This window comes from Suricata suricatta, chromosome 2, assembly GCF_006229205.1.
Source record: "Suricata suricatta isolate VVHF042 chromosome 2, meerkat_22Aug2017_6uvM2_HiC, whole genome shotgun sequence".
Taxonomy (NCBI): Eukaryota; Metazoa; Chordata; class Mammalia; order Carnivora; family Herpestidae; genus Suricata; species Suricata suricatta.
Genome location: NC_043701.1, coordinates 169,550,844 through 169,558,614, shown reverse-complemented (window position 1 = coordinate 169,558,614; position 7,771 = coordinate 169,550,844). Strand labels below are relative to the sequence as shown.

At 49.0% G+C, this 7,771-nt stretch overlaps 1 long non-coding RNA gene across 2 annotated transcripts; it reads left to right on the top strand.

Moving 5' to 3' along the window:
* Positions 1-277: 277 nt before the first annotated feature.
* LOC115273674 lies at positions 278-7,101 on the top strand. Of its 2 annotated transcripts, XR_003900895.1 has the most exons (4): positions 291-327; positions 675-1,056; positions 4,573-5,128; positions 6,980-7,101. It is a non-coding gene; the product is annotated as an uncharacterized LOC115273674 (long non-coding RNA). The 2 variants fall into 2 exon arrangements; XR_003900894.1 differs by having other exon boundaries at positions 278-1,056.
* The last annotated feature ends 670 nt before the right edge of the window (positions 7,102-7,771 follow it).

The following is a 7,771-nucleotide window of genomic DNA, read 5'->3' as shown; positions in this document are numbered from 1 at the left end:
AGGGGGTCAACTGCATCCAGGTCCCAGCGGGTCCGCATGGGATCCATGTCCTTCCTGTCGCTCCTCATTGTTCTCTTCCTTTCCTTCTGGCATCTCCTCACTGTGGGCCAGCAATACCTGTCACAGTGCTTCTGTGTGGAATGCTGTAGATGACCTCATTCCACTGAGGCAGAGGGGATGTCCTGTCCTCCACCCTGCAAAGGAGGGAATTGGGAACCAGGGAGGAACTCCACATTCCAAAGCCACTTTGCTGCCGAGCAACACAATTGGAGCTTGGTTCTCTTTACTCTCCAGGATCTCCGGGAGGCTAGTGACCACCTGATGACTGTGAGTGGCGGTCCCCCCAGGGAGTATGAGAGACACAATAGAGCATAGTGGGGAAGAGCACAGGCTTTGCCATCATGTCAACCCGGGTGAGATTCTTTATCTCTTAATAGCCATGCAACCTTGGCCAAGTTTAATTGCTTAGGCCTGATTCTGTATGTGTAAAGTGAGGCTGATGAACTTAGTTCTCACCTTACGTGAAGCACTAAACAACAGTGAGATCATTGGTAGTTATTAATTTTGAGAAGATTCTGTGGCCAGCCCTTTGGAACCGCCAGTGGGTTCCCCGTGGAGCCCACTGTGGGCTCGGGAACATCACTAGTTAGCTCCCACTCTCTCATCGGGAACAGTGCTCTCTGGAGACTGGCTGAGTATTCCACAAGGACCCAGGGAGGCAGCTGGGCATGTGAGCCACATCCAACTCCGGGCTCATGCTGACCAGGGAAGAGGATGCTTGCTGAGCCTTTTTGGAGGATCGAAGGATCTTCAGTGCCTACCAAGAGTGAGTCACCATGGGAAACAGCAGGCCCCTCAGAGCCAAGGCTACTTGTCATATGGTCCGAAAACAAAGTTGGTTGTAGGTTTACAATGGGAGGAATCCACTGAGCACAGCAGTGCCGTGTGCAGGAGCCTGCGCCAGGACTTTTGGCAAAGGCCGCAGCTAGAGAACCTCACGTCTTCATTCCTCATGAGAAGTGTTTTTGAGATTCTGCTTCTCTCCCACTGAAACAGGTGAGCCACTCCTCATCCTTTGGTGAGATCCCCAGGAATTCCTTAAAGAGTGGAGAGGTCCTAAAGATGAAGATGAGGTCTCAGGAGACATCACCATTGATGCTTGCCCCTGGACACCTGTGGAACGGGGGGCTCTGGGGGTGGGTCCCATCACCTTTTGAAGGTCACTTTTTCTGCAGGGCAGGGAAGGAGGGATGAAATCTTTGTGGAACACCCATGATGGGTTGAGCACATCACCCCTCACCCCATCATGTGTGTACAGATGGAGGACCTGAGACTCAAGGAGGTTACATAACTGTCTCAGGATGGGGCCCTGTGTCACTTGGGGCTTGAGGGCAGCAACAGAAACTCATTATTAAAATGCCAAGGACAATGCAAGTATGCAGGCCATGTGAGGACAAGGATAAGTTCCGCTTTGGGGCTGGAGGTAGTAGGAGCAGATGGACAAGCTCACTGGGGATTGTAGATAAGACAAATGAGCTCTAGCTTGCCGCCCCACCCTTGGAAGAGATAGTCTCATGGGTTTGGATGGGTCACCTCACCATATCTTCGGCAGATAGGACATGCCACTTTGAAAGTCAATCCCATGCAGACCGGAGATTATGGGAGGGGAGTCATCCCTAGAGAAAAACTGGGGCACCGTTAGCAAAGGCAGGGAAAGGATCAGTGCATAGGTAAGCTGGCGGGCACAGCAGGTGCCCATTGGTCACAGCAGGCGAGTGGTAGAGCTGGATTCAAACCAGGTCAGTGACCCACAGCCTCTGAGGGCTACCCGTCATGCCCACATGCCAGCCCTCCACCTCCAGGGGTCCTCACTTCTCAGTCCAGGCTTTTGGCTTCCTCTTTAGGGGGCCCCATGATGCCGGCACTGCCTGGGAAGGGTTCATGCCCCGTTGGAGAGGAAATCTCCGACAAGGGCAGTGTAAAGGGAAGTGAAAGACGTGCAGTGACAATTTAAGAGTTAGAGAGTGACATGCAGAAGTGGGAAGGACCTGTGGCTTTCTCAACGTGGGAAAATGACAAATCACTAGGGAGTTTTGTGGGGGAAGGGGAACAGACAGGGACCAAATGTCAGGAAGAATTAGAGGTAGGACCTGTTGGGGTCGTCTGATACTCAGAAGAAGCCGAGTTAGACTTCTCTGCTACTTAAGAACACTTGAGGTGTCTTACAACACATCCAGTCAATAAGAGGGTCAAATTAGAAATTGTGCATTTAAAGAGATGTAGAAGAGGATAGTATATAATTAAAAACGTGCATTTAGGAAGTTTGAAATTAGTTCGGAGCTTCCTGGCCACTAAGGCAAAAAGGGAAACATGATGCGTTATATAATTCTCATTGTCTCCTAAAAGGAAGTGAATCTGCAAGTCAGAAAACACAACGTTTCTCCTAAGTTATTAAAAGAAATCAACCCAGTGGGACATTACATATCCAATGGAAAGATTTTCTACTGTCATTTTACTGAGCATGAAAAACATGATTTCTAAGGCCATTATCATCTGAATGGCTGAGAAAGGTAAAGTGTTCCTATCACTCTCAAGGCTGGAAAGGTTTTCAGAGGTTCAAGTTCAGAGGCCCCTCTGGGCCTCCCCCAGAGCACCATGCAGCCCCCCCCCCCATGCAATCCAGGGCTTGTTTGTCCTCAGGTCCCCTCGTCCCTGGCCTCTGCTCTGTTGTGTCTGGGAGCGGCTACCCTGCAGGCTGTGTCTCCCAGGCTTCCTGCTGGGTTAGGCTTGGGGCTGCTTTGTAGAGAGAAGGGATCCTGTAAGGAAGGGCCACCGGCCGTCTCCCGACCCCCCCCCCCCCCCCCCCCCCCCCCCCCCCCCCCCCCCCCCCGGCTGCCGACAGTGCTGGTGGCTTCCTACTCTGTTTATTGCTAGGTGGACCTGGACCAAATGCCCCGTTTGGCTTCATAGCACTTGCATCTCCTGCAGAACCAATTCCTGCCTTCGAGGCCGTCTGTTTTCTATACTGCGGGTGGTTTCTGCTTTCTGGGTAATGTGGCAGGTACACTCAGTAGCTGGTGGTCCGGCCCCAAGCCAGACATTCCAGGAATGTCACTCCTTAGCATCACAATGAAGGCAGCCTATTCCATCTTGAAGGCAGGGCCACCAAAGGGAACACTTCAGCAGGCCTTTGGCGCGTGGCTAAGGCCTGGGTAAGAGAAGGGAAGAAGACGTTCTGGGCAGGGGAATTGATGTACGAAGATCTGTCATTTGTAGTGATGGTCACATGGTCACAGAGCCACGAGCAGTCTGTCTAGTTGGAACAGAGACTGTGTTTACTCAGTAGACATAATCACCACAGCCCAGGATTGTGGGGAACCTAGGCAAGGAGTGTGCGAGGCCCGGGCCCTCAGGGAGCACCCTGAAATGATTCTATCCAGTCCCCTGGGGGTTTTAAGATTGAGCCACAACTTCCCCAAGTGCCTCTGGGGTGCCAAGTCCTGAATATGCAGCAGATTCTAAAGTCGGCTCTAGTTTCTGTTTGCAAATGCAGTCATTCATCTTCAGGCCTTTCTTCTATATGAAAGCAAGATGCAGGAGGCCCAGCCCGGCTTCCAGAAGGAACTTCAGGCCCATGAGGCTGCAAGCTTGACAAGCCCAACTCTCTAGGTTCAAAGAAAATGTGCAGGGGATCCCGGGGTTCCTTTGAAATTACTGGCACGTCTTTGGAAAGGTGGAGAAAAGGGCAGACGCAGGTTTTGCGGGGCATGAAATCAGGGCTGGCTTCCTGGGTGTGCCACCTGTGCGAGGTTTAACGCTCTGCAGTTCCCATCCTGAAATTCTCCGTCATTCTTGTACAAAGGACCCCAAGTTTTTATTTTGCACTTGGTTTGACACAAAACTCATATCATTTGGGCGGGGGCCCTCATTATGAAAACAACACTAGATGAGCGAAATGAGATTAGGTACCAGACTTCAGGAGGTACCCTCAAGAAACGGAAGTTCTGTTAGCTTCCCAGAAAAATGTACCTGTGCTTGGGTGTGGGGACGTGACTGTGGCTGGGAAGTCCTGGGGCTCAGGGGGCGGGGGCATCAAGTAGACCCATTTTTGCCCCCCTCCTGCCCCCATATCCTACTTTGGTGATAACCAGAATAGTTTTACTTTGTTCTGAACTAGGAGTTTAGCTTCAGGCTGTGTATGTGTTTTTAGGGTCCCATGACTCATGTAGTTTGAAAACCACTAGTTAGACAAACCACATCACACCAGGCTTTTTATTGTAAGGGAATTGTCTTATTTCAGAGGGCCCCAGGTGACCTGCTGACCTGGGGTGTCTCCAAAGCCAGGTAATAATAGGCCGTGCTCTAATCTAAGGAGACTGCTGTATTTGCAGAGAGCTTTGAAATGTTCTGGGAAAAGAGCTGATCAGATGTGCAAGGTATTATATTCACAGAGAGAAAAACCCTCCCAACTCTTTATAAAGTGGATTAAGCCAGTTTCTAAGGGCTGCAGGTTTGTGTGATCTTAATCCCACTCCTTACTCCTGATCTTCCACCTTCCTCCTTTGTTTCCAGGATATCCACCTTCTTGGACAAGAGCTTGGACATCTTCTGGGACCATCCCCTCCCTCGGTGGCTCTCCCCAAGGGAAGAACTGAGGGATAGCCTTGCTCTTGCACCCAGCCGGCCTGGGCTTCCTTTTTCTGTGGGCACATTTCACATTCACGTGCTCTGATCAGGTGGTAGAGAACTCGAACAAGATATGGTAATTATGCTATTGTGCATTCAGTGACTCAGACCAGAGCAGCAGATGGGAAAAGTTGTGGATCACAACCCTATGCGATATTTGACAGAATATCAGTCAAATATAGTTCACCCAGCATCATGTTTCTGTCAGTCCCTCTTCGCTGAAGTTAATGTAAAGTGACAAGATTGACATCTGCTCTTTTCAAAGGGGTAATACTGACTTCAGGGCTGCCCTCACCAATGGATACCCAGACAGAGCCCTCCGTAGTCAAAGGTGGGTTCTCAGAAGCAAGACCAGCTGTAGACCAGGAGACTTGAGTCATCGCTCAAGACCTGTGTTGGTCAATGTGCTGAAGGTCTGGTCTGCATCACTCTGTTGAGTCAGGTAAGGGGTTGCCATGGGCACCAGCTTCCTAGAGAGGCCATCTCCACAAATGAGGTCTCAGCACTGAAAGCTCAGGGCTCAGGCAGAGAGAGCCACCCTAGGGGATGAATGCCCTTGTGTGAAGATAATGTAGAAACTTTTCCAGCAGGTAGAGGGCCCCTGAGCCAATACGACCCCAACTTGGAGTCCTATTAGTTACAGTTGCTGATGACCAGCTTTGGACGTGCTGTTTTCTATTTGTTCTTTGGTTACTTCTATGTACAAAGACTCAGAGAAAAATACAACTTCTATGACTGATCTATCTTGCTGGAACTTGTGGCTTCTAAGGGTGCTTCATGCCAGGGCCCCAGTGGGTGCTATCATCTCCAAAGCTGATGATGAATCCAAGAGCTCAGCTCCACCCACCATCAAATCAACACGTTTGTCTGTTGGAAATTGAATGTGGAAAGCTGCCTTTGTTCTTCTACCTCTGAGCCATCCACAAACCATGCACTGCTGACCACTGAAGATAAGCCCAGGCCCTTTGCCCTACTAGTGAACTCCCATTTACCCTTCAAAACCCATCTTGTTGGTTACCTCCTCCAGGCTTCCTTCCTGAAGGAGGAAATTGTCACTCCATTCCTCCCCAGAGCAGTCCCTGGGTTCTGTATATACTTTTCTTTCTGCACTTATCATATGGCTTCATAATCAATTTTTTGCCTTCCTGGCTGTGATCGCCAAGTCTTCCTTCATAAATAAGTGTTTACTGAATTAAATAATTGAATTATTTATTGAATAAGGTAATAGTCCAGTTGGCTTTATCCAAAGTAAATGTATGATTTCCTATAACTACTGTGATATACTTCTCCAATGTATGGAGAACAGGGTCACATCTTGTTTCTTTTTCAGTTATTTCTCATGACACCCTCTATATATTGGAAGTCATCTTTGAGTCCACCTCTTTCTCCAGGGTCTGATTAGGGTCCTTTACCCAAATGCCCAAACTCCCTCTTCCTTCATGTTGACTTTTCCAGGGCCTAGTTGTCTCTTCCTGTACTTCCTGTCCACTAATTTACCTGGGACCCTGCAGATCTATCAGAGGGATCTGAGAAATGGTGGTCCTCACAAAGGAAGAGGTTGTGGTCTAGGTTTTTTTCCTTCCCAAGAGATTCTTTGGTTCTTGTGCACATTTGCCTACTTCACCCCCAGCAACCAGACTTGCATACCAAGAAGGATAATATGGGAAGGAACAGTCTTTGAGGGCCAGCAGGAAAGTGACTGTCTACTTGACTTATATATGCCCCTCAGGTGATTCATTCCTGAAAAGTAAGTCCTGCCCCAAGATGCCTTCCTGTGCCCATCCTAGCTAGTCATACAGGTGTTGGTGATATTTTTCACTTCTTCTACATTTTTCACCCAAAACAAATGAGTTTGGTCTCTGCCCTCAGAGTGCTGCCATTTTCATGTAAGAGAACTCTCAGAAAATGGAAGTATCAGTTCTTTCTGCTTATCTCTGCCTCATCCATGCTTTGCCATGCTGAGGTCTTCTGATCCTTAGAGCATAAGGGGTATGAAAAGATCCTTTGGCCTGTACATATTGGGGATGACTATTGTCATGGCAACCAGGTGATCAGGGCATCTCTTGTAAGTGAGAGCAGGAGGTGGCCTCTATGTCTGGAGTTGCCCGAGACTCATCATTGCCCAACCTTAAGAGCTCCAGCTCCCTCGGCTCCTCACCAAAGGAGGAGCCTGAAGATCAATGGTGCCCCCTTGTTGGGGGCTCACAAGTGTATGATTAATTAATTACAGCTGGCCACACAAAGAACTGGCTGGGCAGGTGCTCATGGTGACATTATACACCGTCTATTACAGGAATACCAGCAGCTGACAGATGACTTGAGCTGGGCTATGACATGAGGAAGACTCTGAAAGAGAAAGACAAGCCTTCCATTCTTATGTCAGAGTGAGGTTTGGGAATGTTATTGCTATGTAAAAAATTACCCTAAAACTGAGTGGTCTCAAACAACAGCAATTTATTTTCTCATGATTTAGCAATTTGGACTGGGCTTAGCTGGGTGGTTCTTCTGTGCTATGTGGTATCTGTCGAAACATCAGAGATGGTTTCCTTGCCTCAATGCTTCAGCTGGGAGAAGAGTTTTTCTAGCAAGCAGGCACAATGCCTGGCACCCATGAAATTCTTGGGAAATGCCCGATGGTAGAATAAATGAGTATACATAAAACTGGAGTTTGTATGGGGAAACAACTGTTATGTCATCTGGAAGTGTGGGTCCCTGGCCTGGTGGTGGTGAGTGTTGTGCTGATGAGGAAATTGCCAGGAGCCCTGGCAGAATGTTCCTCAGGACACTGAGATGGGGCCTGCCAGCCAGTCCTCTTTCTTGTTAGCAGTAAGTAGGAGCTGCCTACAGCACACAGCCTATGGGATCTGCTCAAATTGTAAGGACAGTGACAGGTGGAGTGATCCAGTGTCTCCCATCATCCCAGGGACTAGAGGGAGACCCTCCTCACTCCTGTTTCCTGACTGGAAACAGGAATTTGATTCCCACTGTTGCTTGATTTCCAATCTTTGCTTGTTGGATTTTTGAGGGGATGGAGGGAAGAGATGATAGAGAAGAGAATAGGAACGTTAGGGGCTAATAGGGAGCT